This window comes from Mirounga leonina, unplaced genomic scaffold (genome assembly GCF_011800145.1).
Source record: "Mirounga leonina isolate KUSES-001 unplaced genomic scaffold, KU_Mleo_1.0 Mir_151, whole genome shotgun sequence".
Classification (NCBI taxonomy): Eukaryota; Metazoa; Chordata; class Mammalia; order Carnivora; family Phocidae; genus Mirounga; species Mirounga leonina.
Window position 1 is genome coordinate 82,443,380 of NW_023270377.1, and position 18,974 is coordinate 82,462,353.

An 18,974-nucleotide genomic window follows, 5' to 3' on the forward strand; every position below is an offset into this window, starting at 1 on the left:
GAATTTCATAGAAGAGTATGAAAGATTGCATTTTAAAGAGTAAATTTTACCAAAAACCGTTTCTTTATTTAAGAATTTTAAAATATAAAATGTCATTTGTGTTGCTATCCTTATGTTAAAATTCAAAGACAACAAAAAACTCCAGGCACAAATGATTTTATTGGTAAATTCTACACTGCTCTAAATGCAATAGTGTCTTAATGGACACTAATAAAAGATCGTTATTAGTTGGCTAGGCTACTTTTTCAGTTTTGTTTAAAATCATTACTTAAAGGAACATTTTAATAAATAAATAACAAAGATAAATTCCTGTAAATACGTTATCGGAAATAATTTAGTGATAATAATTTTAACGATTATCATAAATTTAACTGATAATTCAATTGCAGTGATCAACACCTATTTTTATTATATCCAAAATGTCAGTTGGATACAAATGTTTCTCTTGAATAAGCAACTCGAAAATCGATTATAATATATACACTGGTTGAACTATTTCTATATAGCAATGCAATTTCAAAGTCAGAAAAATTAGAAATGACCTTCTAATCCAATAACATGTTTTCTTAAAAACAGGTGAAAAGATCGAGGTTCGGAAAGGTTAAGTGACTGTCTAAATGTCACATTATCAAGAAACTCAGAAGAAAAACCCAATTTTTCTGACTCCAGAACAGTTGTTTTATTCATGCCACATGATGGAATGTCAAAGAAAAATGAATCAACAGGAATCAAACAAAAGAAAGCAAAAGAAGCAAGCACACAAATCCAGAAGGTAGAACATTCTGTGGGAAAGCTTGCTTGGGCTCCTCATGAGAAGGGAGCTTTATTAGATTACATGCTACTTAAGGGAATGACAATTAGTAGGAGCACCTGGTCTGGGACTGTATACAGACTTCAGGAAATGTTAATATTGTCTATATATTAGATGAAATGATAACTTACTGAAATGAAAAGATTGAGATCAATGATTGAAAAATCAAGAATACAAAATGGACATAGTGTCTTTGCAACTTTTCTCTAACCAAAAACTATTATAAAACTAAAGTTTATTAAAAAACGATTGGAGTCATATATGTTTGCTGTGCATCTGTGTGGTTTGCATGTAAAAATATACAAAAATATACACTAAGATATCAGCAGACATAATTTGTGGGTAGTGAGAATATAGTATTTTCTCATACTTTACTTTTGCTTCTCTAAATGCAATGAATTTGTACAATACATATTTATGACTTCTGTAATAATAAAAGGTTATTTTTTAAAATAAAAGAAAATTTCTTACATTACTTTAAAACAGAAAAGTGAAAACTATCAAAAAATGACTTGAGTGCTTCATTTATGGCTGATACAGCCAATCAAGACAGTGAAAATACTTCAGATTCTCTATGTATATAGAGTCCAAATTCACCAATTATTTACATTTTAAAAACAATTTTAGAAGACATTTTTAATCTTTCATACTCAACTCCTACTGATTTAAACAAAATGATAGGAAACCATTTCAGCAGAAATCAAGTTATAGATATCAGCAATAAAAATTCAGTTCAAAAGTTCTCAGAATGCAGCTAAATTATCCAATTCAAGTAAATTGATTACACTGCCCTATATCTATATAGTTCAATGAACATGTTCAATAATACCAATAAATTATTTTTAGCTTTGAAATTATCAGAATATGTATTAAAAGCACTAAGAAAAATAGTTTATTTCTTATTCTTCCAAATGCTAATGTTAGCAATTCAACCTAAAGATAAAAAATATACCCTTTTATATGTTATTAATAATTGTGATATATGTATTTTTATGCTTTTTCTGAACTTTGTACATTGCGTAGAAGAATCTCAACCAGTAATAAATTAGTACAGAAATACTTTGTAATTATACCATAACTGACGTGAAAAATAAGTACAGAAAAGGATGATCCAAACTTTAAGAATTTATATTTTGTTTTCTGACACTAACTCACAATCATCAAAGCAGCTTTTACTGTTTTAAAATGTGTATTCTGGATTTTGCAATATATTTATCTTAATGTATAGCTTTAAAGCAAATCACAGAACAATTCCAATTTGCAAGAAAAATACAGTAAATATTTTGCTCCTCAACAGTTAAAAACTTCAAAGCCTAGATAGTACTGAATATAAAAAACAAGTTAATAATTTTATAACAAAATCAATTGATCGATTCATAGAGTCTTTCTTATCTGATCTTACTGACAATGAAAAGCGAAAGAACCGTCTGTATCCTGTAGCACTGCCACTTAAAGTATGCCCTGGAAAAAGCTGTCCCACTTTCCCACACTTAATAGAATTTATTTTTAAGTATTTACAATGGAAAGGAAGAGGAAAACTGTTAGCCTAGAAGCCAAAGAATATGATTCCAAATGCTATTACACTTAACAGTATTTCATTCAAAGTTATAAAATATTCTTGTATTTGTAAATTTGATGCATATTTGGGTATCTCTATATAGTTTCTAACAATTCAGTAAAAATAGAGAATACTAGCAAATAGAAAAAGGAGCAGGGCGCCTGGGTGGCTCAATTGGTTGAGCGACTGCCTTCGTTCGGCTCAGGTCATGATCCTGGAGTCCCGAGATCAAGTCCCACGTCGGGCTCCCTGCTCAGCAGGGAGTCTGCCTCTCTCTCTGACCCTACCCCCTCTCACGCTCTCTATCTCATTCTCTCTCTCAAATAAATAAATAAAATCTTAAAAAAAAAAAAAGAAAAAAAAAGAAAAAGGAGCAAATGATATAATGACTCAGTTGGAGACTAGTTTTAGAAAATAAAACAAAAATAATTATTTTATGTTATATTAGATCTTAAGTAGAATATGAACATGATTGTTTTACGTTTGACTTAATTAAATATTTCAATAGTGGTATATTTTCTGAATTTTTCAGTTTTGTCCATATGAAGATTTCTTGTATCAAAGTTCTGCCATTTTGATGGAAAACAATAGATCTAATTCATTCCTAGACCATTGTATTTTGTATACCACATTTTGATATCTTGTTGAAAAATAATTTATATTTTATCATTATTTAGATTACAGATATCTTTTAGTCCCTGTCAGAGTAAAAATATGGATTTGTTTCTTCATATTTAACTGAAATCAACATCAAACACATGCTTTTGAGTCCTGAACTTATATTTTTTAATATGGCAGATAAAATGTGTATGGAAACCCCTTCCATATAGTTTCACTACAAACAGCAGATTGAAAGAAATTGTGTGTGTTGGGGCACCTGGATGGCTCAGTTGGCTGAGCATCTGCCTTCAGCTCCAGTCATGATCTCAGTGTCCTGGGTTCGAGCCCCATGTTGGGCTCCCTGCTTGGCGGGGAGCTTGGCTTCTCCCTCTCCCTTTGCCCCTCTCTTCTATGTGTTCTCTCTCTCTCTCTCTCTCTCAAATAGATAAGTGATTTTTGCATGTCATGAGCAAAAATAAATACTGATGCCACAGTTTGCCATGGAAACATAATAAACCCTACTGGCTCAGGGCAAGAGTGGCTTGGGTCACAGGTTTAAATAATAATGGAAAAGATACAGAGTTTTTAAGACACATCTAACCATGAATTAAAAAAAAAAAAAAAAAAAAGACAAATCTAACCAGAGTTCCAGAAGAATGGAGACAACTGGAGAGAGGCATTATTCAAAACAATATCTGGTGAGAATTTCTTGAATTAATACAATAATCATTCTTGGGTTCAGGAAGCCAATTCAACCATGAGCTGTAAAAACATGGTGGAATCTGTATCTGTATAAATCACTGGAAAACTGAAGAACAGCAATGAAGAAAATAATATTAAAAGCAGCCAGAGGAGAAAAATGCAGACAAACTAAAAATAAGTGACAAGAACAAGAGTTGATTTTTTTTTAAGAGTAAAAATGGAAGCAAGAAAACAATTGATTTTATTTTCAAAGTGATAAAGTGGTAAAAAAAAAAAAAAAAAAAAAGTCCGAATTTCATGCTTAGTGTTATGGGTTGAATTGTGTCCCCTAAAATGATACTGAAGTCCTAAAACCTAGTCCTTCAGACTGTGACCTTATTTGAAAATAGGGTCATTGCAGATTTAATTATTTAAGTTCAAATGAGGTCATACTGGAGTTAGGTGGGCCCTTAATCCAATAGGACTGGTGTCTTTGTAAGAGGAAAAGAGAGACAAAGACATACAGGAGAGCATGTCATGAGGCAGTGGAGGTAGATTTAAATCCTGCAGCTGCAAACCAGAGAGTTCTAAGAATTGCAGGTAAACCACAAGAAGCTAGGAAGAAGCAAGCACACGTTGTCTTTTACCGGTTTTGGAAGGAGCATGGTCTTACTGTCACTTTAATTTCAGACTTGTAGACACCAAACTGTGAACCAATCAACGTCTGTTGTCTTAAGTCACCTAGTTTGTGGTAGTTTGTTATAGCAGCCTTGGGGAACTAATTCACCCAGGTAAATTACATTTTAGGGATTTGTAGATAAACAACTAAAAAATAAAGAAAGAAAATTACTTTTGAAAGGATGTGAAAGAAGTAGCAGGGCATTAGCCAAAATTTTGGTAAATTTTATGTCTCTGAAAAACATTGACTATATAAAACAACACCAATGTTATTTACTTTCTACAAATAAAAAGAAAGATAAAATATTGATCACAATAATACAGAAGCCACTAAGGTATTTTTTAATTAAAGAATAATTCTAAAGTACCTATAATATTTGGGAGGAGGTTAAAAATATTAGCTTTAGATTTTGTTTAGTTGAATTCACACGTTGAGACTTTCTAGAAAAAGAAAAGTATAATTTCCAAAATAATATGAAAAATATATAATGAGATAGAGCTGGGAGGAATATCAATCAATCCAAAAGAGGATTAAAAAGGAAATCAATAAACACAGTAAAATTTAAAATTGTAGACAGTTCTAAATAAAATATAAATCCAAGCATTTTGTAACTGTGTCAATTTTAAAAGACAAAGTTTATCAGGTGGATTTTTTTTTAAAGCCTTAAACAGTTTATGTTAAAGTAAAAGCACAAAAAGACTAAAGGTAAAAATATAGCAAATTAAAAAGTACACACCCAAAATGAAACTTCAAAAATGGACAAAACTACAAGAAAAAATGAAAATGAACAATTTTGCTATCATATTAGAAAATTTAAATATATCACTCTCATGCACATCACTCTGATATATCCAAAAGACAATAAAGAGCAGTAAGAATTTTAACATCATTTCACTCTTGATGGATTGGTCACATGTCAAACATTGCACCAAAGACAGTCTCATCAATCCACAGGAAAATTTTTGAAAATGGAAAATGCAGTAAAGATAATCAAATATTTAAAGCAAAAATATACAATATATCTGGGGTTTATAAAATATATAGAAGTAAGATGTATAAAAACAAGAAAACAACAAAGAAAGGCTAGATATTTACCCTTTAAATATTGGTCTATTCTACATGGAGTATTATAATGTCATACATAGATAGACTGTGGTAAGTTTAAGATGTGTATTATACCTCTAGAGCAATTAATAGCAAACTAAAACAAAGAAGTAAAGCTTATAAGCCAACAGGGTATATAAAATGAAATTGTAAAAAAATACCCAATTAATTCAAAATAAGGGAAAAAGAAAAAAAATAGAAACAAAGTAAAGATAAGTCAAATAGAAAACAAATAGTAGCAGCAAGCTTTGAATGAATGTAAACATATTAATTGCATTAAATGTAATAATCTAAGTATTGTATTAGAGATTATAATGCTAGAACAAATGAAGAGCCAATAATATGCTATTTATAATACATACATTTTAATCATAAAACACAGATACATTAAATGAAAAAGAATAAAAAGAGATGTACTCTTCAACCTCTGGCTATATGCAAGGTGAAGTGACTATATTAATGTCATGTAGATAAGACTTCAAGATGAGGACTAGTACCAGAGACAAGAAGATTGATCATAATGATAAATGTATGTATGCATCTGGTAACAGAGCTTCAAAATAATTGATGCAACAACTGATATAAATGAAAGAAGAAATGGAAACAATTCTATATGGAGATGTTGACACTTTTGTTTCAGAAATTACAAGTTTATGGATGCCTGGCTGGCTTAGTTGGTAGAGTGTGAAATTCTTGATCTCAGGATTGTGAGTTTGAGCCCCATATTGGGTGTAGAGGTTACTTAAAAATAAAATACTAAAAAAAATTAATAAGTTTAAGTAGTTAAAAAAACAGTAAAAATAAACATGTGAATAATATTAAAAACCAACTTGACTTACTTGATGTTTATAGAACACTGCCAATTCCACCATTAAAACCAAAATGCATAGGGGCACCTGGTGGCTCAGTTGGTTGAGTGTTGGACTCTTGATCAGGTCGTGATTTCAGGGTCCTGAGATCAAGCCCCTGAGATGGAGACCCACATCCAGCCTTGCACTCAGCTTGGAGTCTGCTTGAGATCCTCTTCCTCTGTCCCTCCCCCTGCACTGTGCTTTCTCTCTCTCTCAAATAAATAAACAAAATAAATCCTAAAAAAAAAAAAAAAAGCATATTCTTTCCAGGTGCATGTGGAACATTCACCAAGATAATGTATATGGTAGGCCAATAAATTTAATAAGATTTATGTTATATAGAGTAATATAGAGACTATATGCTTTCCTCTAAGACTGAAACAGGCAAAAATGACTCATCTTACTACTTGTATTAATTATCGTACTGGAAGCCTTACCTTGTGTATTAAAAGAAGAAAAAGAAATAAAATACTTATATATTGGACCAGAAGAAATAATACTGCATTTACTTGGAGAGTGCATATTCTTATACATACAAAATCCTAGGAATCTAGGGGTGCTTGGGTGGCTCAATCATTAAGTGTCTGCCTTCGGCTCAGGTCATGATTCCAGGGTCCTGGGATCCGGCCCCGCATCGGGCTCCCTGCTCTGTGGGAAGCCTGCTTCTCCCTCTCCCACTTCCTCTGCTTGTGTTCCCTCTCTAGCTGTGTCTCTCTGTCAAAGGACTAAATAAAATCTTAAAAAAAAAAAAAAAATCCTAGGAATCTACAAAATACCACTAGAACTAATAATTTATAAAGATGATGGGATGTAAGGTCAATGTACAAAAAAAAAAATGCATTTCTATAATTTAGCAATGAATAATCAGAAAAATAAAATTTAAAAATAATTAAAATATCAAAAATAAGAAAAAAAATATGGATAAATTTAACAAAATATGTGGAAAAAAAAAAAAACTGTATCCCAAAGCTATTAAGCAAACAAATGTTCCATGCATTGGAAGAATGATTGTTAAGATGCCACTTCCCCAGATTGTTCTATCAACTCAATGCAACCAGAAAGAAAATCTCAATGGGTATCTTGTGTGTGTATGTTTGTGTGTGTGCGTGTGTGTGCGCGTGCACACGTGTGTGTGTGTGTGTGTGTGTATAAATTGAAAAGCTGGTTCTAAAAGTAAAGGATATGGAATAGCTAAACCAACTTTGAAAAGATGAACAATTTTGGGGGGGCAGATACAACCTGATTTAACAACTCTCTAAAAAGCTAAGGTAATCATGATAATGTGATTTGATAATGAGTATTTATCAATCTAAAAGAATATCTGTAGGGTTGATTGATTTCTGACAATGCTGCCAAGGTAATTCAATGGAAAAACACTCTTTTCAAAAAATGGTGCTGGAAAACCTGGATATCCAAGTGGAAAAAAAAGGTAAATCTTAACTTTTCTGTTTAACCATACACAGAAATTAACCCAAAATGGATCACAGAACTAAATGTAAAAAAATTAAATTATAAAACTCTGCTAGAAAACATGAGAGGAAAAAAAAATTCTTCATAACCTTAGGGCAAGCAAATATGTATTTGATAGGAAAAATTCATTAATCATTAAATAAAAATGATAAATTGGACTTAGTGAAAATAAAATACTCTGTTCTCAAAAAAAAAACATTGCTGGGCGCCTGGGTGGCTCAGTTGGTTAAGCGACTGCCTTCAGCTCAGGTCATGATCCTGGAGTCCCGGAATCGAGTCCTGCATCAGGCTCCCTGCTCAGCAGGGAGTCTGCTTCTCCCTCTGACCCTCCCCCCTCTCATGTGCTCTCTCTCATTCTGTCTCTTTCAAATAAATAAATAAAATCTTAAAAAAAAATTGCTAAGAAAAGGAAAAGAAAAGCTATTGCCTAGGGAAAAATATTCACAGTGCATATATCTGACAAAACTTTATACTCAGAATATGTTAAAAAGACAAAGAACCCTTAAAAGGGCAAAGTATGAGAAATAACACTTCACAAAAGAAGAAATACAAATGACCAATAAGCATATGGAAATATGATCAACATTGTTAGTCACCAAGGAATTACAAATTAAACCAAATAAGAAATCTCTACACACCCAAAGGAATACCAAAGACAAACAAGCAAATAAAACAAAAAAAAATGAAGTCCTGAAAACCAAGTACAGTGAAAATGTAGAGCAACCGGAAATCTCATACATTTCTGATGGAAGTTCACCCATTTTGGAGAACGGTTTGCCAAATTCTTATAAAATTAAACCAACACTTTTCATATGACCTACCCACTTCTGGTTATTTAACATAAATGAAAACATATGTCCACACACACAAAAATACTTGTAAATGAATATGCAAAGAAACTTTAGGGACACCTGGGTGGCTCAGTTGGTTAAGCATCCAACGCTTGATTTCAACTCAGGTCATGATCTCAGGATCCTGGAATGGAGCCTCACATCAGGCTCCCTGCTCTCAGCGGGGAGTCTGCTTCTCCCTCTGCCCCTACCACCCCCACTTGTGCATGTGCTTTCTCTCACTCTCTTAAATAAATAAAATCTTAAAAAAAGAAACTTTATTCCTAATAGTCAAAAACTGGGTACAGCCCAAATGTCTATTAGCAGATAAATGGATAAATAAACTGTGGTAAATTCATACGGTGGAAGACAATGGAATTTATTGCAACTTGGGGATAAGAAAGGGGCAACTACTGATATACAATGCAGCATGGATGAATCTCAAAATCACTATGCTGAGTGAAATTAGCTAGACACTACGGAGTCATACTGTATGATACCACTGATGCAAGAATCTAGATGAAGCAAAGTAATAAGCAGATCAGTGGTTTCTTGGAGTTGACTGAGAAATGGGGGTTGACTAGTTTGGGACACAAAGAAATTTTCTGAATTGATTATAATATCCTATATTGATTGTGGTAGTGGTTACACATGCACATTTTTTTTCAAATGTTTAAAAAGGGTTCATTTTATTTTAGGTATGTTATACCTTAATATAGTTGATTTCAAAAAAAAATTAAGCACACTGACATAAAGAAAGTCTTTACAAACGGTAAGACTTAGTATCACTCTGTCTGTTCTGAACAATTTAACAATTGTTCTGATCTTGGTATCCTCAGTTTTACCAATTTCACTAAGATGAAATACATACAGCACAGATAAAGGGGGACCCAATAAACGCTGGTTCACTTTTCTCATTCACTCGCCCATTAACTTATAAAAATATTCTAATCATAGAAATTGTGGCTTCTATACTTTTGTGATGACTTTCTAATAAATTTTGTAAGTCATTTATTACAACTCTAGTCTGTGCTATCACCATTAAAAATAGTGTATTTTTCTAATGATGTACTAAATGCTGGCTAATTGGACAAAATAATTAATAAATAAATAAGTAAATAAATAAAATAGTGGGTTTTTTTTTTCATTTCAGAAAGCATATTTGTAATCTGTAGATTCTACCAACTAAACAATATTTACAGAAGTAGCAAGTGTTGAGTTGATTTAAATTTTGATAATCATATTCTAAGAAGTTTGAATCTAGTCAGTTACTGATTTTAAAATTTGCCATTAAATATTTGCTATACATTATGATAAAGTTTCCTGTAGTGAAATAAGGATGAAAAGGACATGATTACACCATCATGTAACTAACATTTTCAAAAAGCTACTGAAGATATGATGATGGAAATCAAACAGGAGAATTTTATGCTAGGATAATTATTTGACTTTTTTCCGGGTAGCAGTTAATTTACTATCTAGTTACTTCTGAATGTTTCTACACTTTTCACTTAGTAAAAACAGTCAACAATTTATTGGAGGGAAAAATTAGCTCAACTTCTTTTTGTTTGTTTCATGAAGAACAAGCAACTCCCTAGAGTATAGGTTGGTCCCACCATAAATTTAGTATTTATGTGTATATCTATAGCTATTTTCCTAAACATGCATATAAAAAACATAAAAATAAAATCACATAGATCATCGCATATATCACCAGTTTTCTAATTTCTTACAGATCAAAATAAGTTTTGTTTGGTTCTACTCAGATCAGATACTAGTTCTTAAAACTAGAATGTCACAATCGGTGTGTTCAGCATGAATTTCTTCTCTTTAACCCATTCAAGTTAGTCAAGTAAAGTCAAGGACTTTTTTCACAAATTACCTGGAGAAAATCTGTTCACCCAAAATCAAACTTCTAATCATACTGATGCTAATAATCCCAATTGCTTTTCAGTAAGAAATACATAAACAACAATAATAAAAGTATGCATGATTATAAAGAGTATTCCTTTTACAAAATTTAGATTTCTAGTTTTAATCTTTGTAAATTTCAACATCTGAAAATTGATTCGCTTTACCACATTTCAGAAAAAAATCAAAGTTCCTGTATGTGAATGTTAAAAACCTGTGATTTCTCAGATGAGTCCATGTTTACCAGAAGGACTTGCCCAGGAAGGCCAGCTGAACATCCAGTGTACTTTCCCCTGACTGTGGTCAGTGAATCAGCAAGTGTTATAGGAGTTCAGGGTGAAATGCCAGGTGCTATTTCAACAGTCCTTCTTTCACAACATCTAGGGTGGGGTCACTCCGTTAGGCTCTGATAAGGTTACTGGAACTCAGTTCCTAGGGTAGTCAAGTTAACATCCTCTACCCTCATGCTCTCTGAATGTAGAAGGTAGTCACAGAGACCTGGTTCCCTTTTTTGGGCAAAAGGCTACTCAACCACAAACTGCTTATTAAACTCTGTCTGGAAAATATTATTCACTGAAATAATGTCTCAATAGCATAAAGATTAATTTTGTAATTAACCAAACTATCTGTCATTGCAAGGCTCTTTTAAGGCCATCCAAATGGAAGAACTTTTACTTGTAGAACCTTGCACAGAGTGGTGTTTTTTTGTAATAAGTGAGAAGGAAATGGTATGAATTTTAAATGATGGCTGCAAATAGATTGTCAACTTTTTTCTGCCTTTGATAACTTACCCAACTCAGAACAAAGCAATTTCCTAAAGAAAATTGTCTACATCTTTCAGTAAACAGATTATTGCCCTTTCCATAAAACGTTTAACTCTCTACTTTATAAAATGAAGTTCAGCTGAACATGGATGTTGTTGCAGCAAAGACTTGTCCATCTGTGTTGTCAGGGTGTGTGAATAATAGCAACATTTCCTTGAAAAATGGATGGATAACTACTAAACAACAATTAGTATTAATCAGTTATATAATTTATTCTTCCTTTTAGATTTTAAGGTTTTCTGTCTTGATGTATTTAGAACAAATGCAAATGCAGAGATACCAAGGAATCAGATATCTAGAAGGGATAAAACACTTTCAGTTGGGGATGCTTGAATCAGGTTTGTATTAGTTTTGGATCTTTAATGACTATTATGTCACATATTTTAATCTGGCACCATCCAAACTGCTCTGAGCCAAAAGCTCAGACAGGTTCTAAAAGACAATTTTTCAAGGTTCATGTTTTTATTTTTGGATGTATATGAAAAAAAGTATCAAAAAAAAAAAAAAGAAAAAAGTATCAAAATTTAGAATTTTTAAAATTAAATTATACATCTATATCTTTATAATTGTAGTATATCTACTCAAAAGAAGTCACATAGATGCAAAATTATTCAATTTACACAACTCTTTCCACATCTTACCAGTTTATATCATTAAATTTTGGCACTACATTGTCCATAGGAAGGAAGGAGGGAAGGAAGAAAGAAGGAAGGAAGGAAGGAAGGAAGGAAGGATAGAAACTGTTCTATTGAATAGATGACAGAAAAATAGTGGTAATCCCCACATGTTGACCATTGGGCTTTTCCACAAGACTTTGGTTCAAATAGTACTTAAAGTTTTGATTAATACCTGAGTAGAGCTTTCACTGTCAACCAGGAGATTTGCTCCTAGATTACCTATAACACCTTAAACTTAATACTGCAATGCCACTTGCACTTGCATAGATCCTCTACTCCAGTGATGTGGATGGGAAGAAATGCAGTTGTAGACACTGAGAAAGTTGGTTTGTATGGCTCAGATGTTTTCTGATGAGATCAGTCTAGCTCTGCCACCTGCATTACAAATGATTGGTCCCAAGAGAGTGTTGATGTCATTATGCCAACACCATCACATTTCAATGTTGTTATATTGAGTCAGCCAACTGTGGCTCCATATTGGTCTGGTTTCTATTCTTCTGGCCTAACACCAGTTTGAAAATGCTTTTTGAATAATTAATGTCTTCAGTTATAATTATCTTAATTGTCAATTACTCTCTGAGAAAGTTACCTGCATATTGACTGAAAATTATATGACTTGATCTCAAATAGAACATTATAGGTTTTAACTTTTTAAAGTAAATATCATATCTAATATTACCTTTATAACTTTTTAAGTATGTAATCTATATGTGAACTTTTTTTCTATAGTTAATCTGTTGCCAGAATATAATTGCCAATAGAGGCAGAGTGAGAAAATAAGGACATTAATCATTCCTAATTTTCAAACTATTTAACCAATAAAAGAAAAAGAAAACCCAAATAATTCATTCCAGATTGTAGGGATATGTACAGTGAGTATTTCATGACCCTCACTGAAGATAACTAGGGGAAAGAGCCCACCAAGATTAATAAAATTATTGAATGTGTTATAGTTTTTAAATATACACCCATATTTATTTTTTATTTTTTTATTTTTTTTAAGATTTTTTATTTATTGAGAGAGAGAATGAGATAGAGAGAGCATGAGGGGGGGAGGGTCAGAGGGAGAAGCAGACTCCCTGCCCAGCAGGGAGCCCGATGCGGGACTCGATCCCGGGACTCCAAGATCATGACCTGAGCTGAAGGCAGCTGCCCAACCAACTGAGCCACCCAGGCGCCCCACCCATATTTATTTTTGCTAGAACATAGCTGTTGAAGAAAACTCCAAAATTGAATTCTCATGCTGTATTTTTAGTTTTTAAATTTTTTTTTCATGAAATCTGTTCGCCTCTGTGAAGTACCTCTATAATGGTATACCTTAGGTTTGGAACTTAATATTAAGTAGCAAATAAAGATCTTATGAACTTGGGCTAGGCTGTCAAACTCTTTGGCTTTGAAGATCACTAAATTATTTTCCTAAAAAAGAACTAATAAGTCAATAAAAAGACAAGAGATAATTCTACTCAGTAATAAAATTAAAACACACAAGGCACATATTAAAATTGAAAAAAGCTATTGGGTGTCTCAAAGGTACATTTTTAAGACTTTCATTAGTAATAGGGGTGCCTGGGTGGCTCAGTTGTTAAGCATCTGCCTTCGGCTCAGGTCATGATCTCAGGGTCCTGGGATAGAGCCCCGCATCGGGCTCCCTACTGGGCAGGTAGCCTGCTTCTCCCTCTCCCACTCCCCCTGCTTGTGTTCCCTTGTATTCGCTGTGTCTCTCTCTGTCAAATAATAAATAAAATCTTAAAGAAAAAAAGACTTTCATTAGTAATAATTACAATGAAAATTAGCGATCTAATACTTAAGGAGAAGTTTCTGCCTATTATTGGTTATCTGAGAAAATCATTTTGAAAAAAGAAAATCTTCCCCAATTCCCCACCCTACCTCCAGTCCCTTTCAGAACTAAGCCTTAGTAAAAAATAAGATGAACAAAGTAGTAATCCATTATGACCTTACATCAATTAGTCTCAAATAGGAGATCTCTTATAAGGAAAAAAAAGGTATTTTCACATCTTTTAAGTGCTTATTTTTTTACTGTACAACATTGCCAAATTGTCCAGATTAAGCAATTTAACTATGTTTTAAACTATGTTTTTAACTATGTTTTAAACTCTTGTAAATAAAGTCACAAATCTGCGAGAGGAGAAAGAAATTCTTCCATTTGCAATGGAGTAAATAAAACTTTTGAAGAAAATAAAGATAAACAATTAAATGGGGAAAATAAAATTATTGTTTAAAAATATCTCTTTTTGGGGCACCTGGGTGGCTCAGTGGTTAAGCGTCTGCCTTTGACTCAAATCGCGATCCCAGAGTGCTGGGCTCGAGTCCCGGCGTCCGGCTCCTTGCTCAGCAGGGAGCCTGCTTCTCCCTCTGTCTGCCGCTCCCCCTGCTTGTGCGCTCTCTCTCTCAAATAAATAAATAAATAAAATCTTAAAAAAAAAATAAAAAAATAAAGTCTTTTTTCATTATTGAGCTATATATGCTGTAATTATCAGCAGCCCTTATGTTTGTAAAATTGGTACAGATTGAGCTGGTTATATGCTATTGAGTCATCCAGTTTGGGAATTTACCAGTAACAAATCACTACAGTTCAACCCCCTTGCTCTACTTCCACACATATTTTTGAGTGGCTACAATCAGAACAAAAAAATAAATATTATAGAGTTTTGGGTTTGTTCAAGATTTAAATATCACTAGTAACCCATGTCCAAAGTTGCATATTATATGCTTTCCAATTTTTCTGATTCTTACAGTTATAATATTCTGTCAAAAATGGATAGAATATAAATCAAATTAAGTTAACCAAACAGAATTTTCAGATTATTCAAACCAATTATGAGGGCTTCCCTTCAAAAACCACCAATGAATTTATTATTTAATACACTGAGAAGAAAGAGATGTTTTCACATTGAGCTTCTATGACATTGATTTTGGTACAAGTTATCAACTAGCAAAAGTTGTCTGTCTTAGGATTTTAACACCCTATTTTGCCATTGGTTAATTTCAGAAAGGAACCCAAAGAATTTTCTAATGTTTGATTGTTTGTTGCTTAAATTTTATAAATTTATCTCTAATAAAACACAAAGCCTGAGTTTTTGGACTTAGTTTCCAAAATAAAGCACAATGAAAATTAACTCATTAATTTAGTCTTTATTTAGAGAGGAACAATATTTGAACAGTCTACATTCAGAGATAATAAACAAATTTATTTTAGAATTAAGGAAATTTATCATAAATAAAGAAATTGTGGGCATTAAAACGGGTAATTTTCTGTTTGTTGTAGATAATTCCTTGACTATAATATTCAACTGCTTTGACTGTTTTTTTTAAAAATACACTTTCAGAGTTTTTCAAAAGTATCCTTTTTGTTCTGAATACTTTTTTGTTTCTGAAGGCTTCCTTACTGGAAAGACAGGCTGAAGGGAGATTTAAGGGAGACCCATACTAAATACAGACCAGTTATGAGATTCTCTCTTGAAAAGGGTCACTCTGATGATTTTAAACAACCTACTTAGGTAAGGTATATTATTGAATACAGCTAAATTTACACCTTCCATCCAATGTTTTAGTGTCACACAGACCAAACCATGACCGTTTACATATTAGTAAGAAAAGTCAATGTAGTGTCTTAAAATAAGTGGAGTGGACCTCATTCTCTCTAGTTAACAGTTTTTGTTTTTGTTTTTTTTGATATCCTGGACATGACTCTGAAATGTCAAACTTTCTACACTATTTTATGAGCCTGGGTCAATTTGTACTGGTGATATTTCATTATAGATTCCATTTCAAAAACGGTATTTTATATTTCCCCAGAGAGACTATTACATTGATGCCTATGTATCAAGCACCAATGACCCTTCGTATCTGGGTCTGTCAGTATGAGAAGCAATCTGTGTTACACACACAATCTGCACATTCTGCAGTCAACTAAAATTGCTCTCAGTTTTCTCAACAGTAAAATGGGTGACCCTGAATTCCATTGAGACCTGTGAGTGGAAAGGAAATTTAACCTAGCTTTATGTATAGTTCCCACATAATAGGAAGAAATAGATACAGAACAAGCAACTATATATGTTAATTTTATTATTTTTCTTATTTCTCTTACACCAGCAACTCATAAGCAAAGTAGCTGAAAAGTAGAATCCTAATTTGACTGCATAAATTAATGTGGGTTTGCCCTTAGGTGGTAAATTCCAATTCTAACAACTCCACCCAGTTTGCAAATATGGCTAAGAAACTTCTTTCTTTTTTTTCCCTACTTGTTCTGTTCTCTTCATCCACCCCTCATACCACCTTTCCCAAATTAACACCTCCTACCCCAACCCCAAACATTCTGGCTCCTCTTGATAGCTTATAAACTCTGTATCAAACACCTGTGTGCAATTTGTTCCAACAGAAAACACGATTTCTCTTCAGAAGCAAATAAAGCATATGGCATTTGATTCTCTAAGCACACTCTCAAATATTTTAAGCAACTTCTTGATTTTCATAATTCCGGCTTCTGAAGTGCTTCCTTTTTTTTTTACCTCAATTTCAAAATTACTAGGTATCATATGATTATTGTAAAGCTGTGCATTTTGCAAATCAACCTCAATTATTATTAGCCTTTGCTTTTTCAGCAGGAGAAATAAATTCCCCACAGTGGCCATTCATTTGCTTCTCCGCATGATCTCGTCCCTAAAGAAACTTGAATCTGAATCTACTTCCTCTTTTCTGATTGGAAAACAAATGTTTGATTTGGGGCAAGCATGTATGTGGGTCTTATGCACACATATAGGTAATAGCATGTCCCCGGCACCACTTTATCCATTAAAGCAATTTCAAATTCCCAGGAATGGGACCTGTTTCACAGGAAAGCAAAGCACTGGGGATTAGTAGGTAAGCAATTTGGAGGACTTAGGAAATGCAAGTACTCCCAGAAACTGGCTGCACTCTGCCCTCATTCGTTCCCTGCAGCTAGAAAGACTTGGGGGAAAGTTGCCAACCCATTAGCATTTCCAGAATTGAACATACTTTCTTGGAAATATTCTCTTCCCAAGATAGTATTGTTGGAATGATAACAAGAAATATTGAGCCCAACTTTACTGGCTCACTCCAGGGTCATGGGGAATATGGTGGTTTCATTAGATCTGCTTCTGAGTCGCCTATGACAAAAATCTGAAAGGTGAAACATCTGTAGTTTCTAATTTTTTTTTTTTTTTCTCCTTGACTTTCTCCTGCCAAGGAGTCTCTGTACTGGCGCTGATGAAAGCATGCTGACGGCCCATTATACCTTCATGTCCATATTCTGAAACTCTCTTCTTACTCAGCCTAGCTCAGAGCTCTCCTCACAGGACTCAGGTTGCTATGACTCTTAATGAGAAAGAAGAAAAGAGAAAAGAAAGAGAAGAGTATAAGAACATTATATTTAATTGAAAGTATAGTGGCCAGTTATGTAAGCACTAGAATTAAAAAAAAAAAAAAAAAAAAAAACTTCCCTGCCCTGGGGTAAGAGAGATTAAATAATTAAATAAGATAGCTGATAAGATACCTTATAAAATATCTTTTGTTTTTCTTTCCATCAACAATTTTCATTCACTCCATTCCCCCTATAAAGACATTATGCCTTGAGTGGGATCTGCTTTAAATAAGTCATCCTAAAGATAAGTATGTGATCAATCTATGTTTAAAAATCTCTGGCACAGGGCACCTGGGTGGCTCAGTTGGTTGACTGCCTTTGGCTCAGGTCATGATCCCAGGGTCCTGGGATTGAGTCCGCATCGGGCTCCCTGCTCAGCGGGGAATCTGTTTCTCCCTCTGACCCTCCCCCCTCTCCTGCTTTCTCTCTCTCTCTCAAATAAATAAATAAAATCTTAAAAAGAAAAAAAATCTCTGGAAGAACTCTGGAAAACAGTATGGAATTTCTTCAAAAAGTTGAAAATAGAGCTACCATAAGACCCAGCAATTGTACTACTGGGTATTTACCCCAAAGATACAAATGTAGGGATTTGAAGGGGTATGTGCACCCTGATGTTTATAACAGCAATGTCCACAATAGCCAAACTATGGAAAGAGCCAAGATGTCCATCAATAGAAGAATGGATAAAGCAGATGTGGTATATATATATATATATATATATATATATATATATATATATACACACAATGGAATATTATGCAGCCATCAAAAGGAATGAAATCTTGCCATTTGCAACGACGTGGATGGAACTGGAGGGTATTATGCTGAGTGAAATAAGTCAATCAGAGAAAGACATGTATCATATGATCTCACTGATATGAGGAATTCTTAATCTCAGGAAACAAACTGAGGGTTGCTGGAGTGGTGGGGGGTGGGAGGGATAGGGTGGCTGGGTGATAGACATTGGGGAGGGTATGTGCTATGGTGAGCACTGTGAATTGTGTAAGACTGTTGAATCACAGACCTATACCTCTGAAACAAATAATACATTATATGTTAAAAAAAAGAAAATAGTAGGAAGGGAAGAATGAAGTGGGGGGAAATTGGAGGGGGAGAAGAACCATGAGAGACTATGGACTCTGAAAAACAAACTGAGGGTTCTAGAGGGGAGGGGGGTGGGGGGATGGGTTAGCCTGGTGATGGGTATTAAAGAGGGCACGTATTGAATGGAGCATTGGGTGTTATACTCAAACAATGAATCATGGAACACTACATCAGAAACTAATGATGTAATGTATGGTGATTAACATAACATAATAAAATAATAAAAAAAGAAAAAGAAAATGAAAAAAAAAAATCTCTGGCAGAACATGATTGCACAACAGACTTGCATACATTGCAATAATGTAGGCCAGTAAGTTGTTCCTTTTATTTTTTAGATAAAATACAGTATAAGTGTATTTCATATTTATAATAGAGAATGCAATGTAAATAGTGTTCCTTTGGAAATGTTCAATGCTTGGACCTCAAATTTCCATTTTTTATTTGTGTTGATCACTTCTGAAAATACTAGTTCA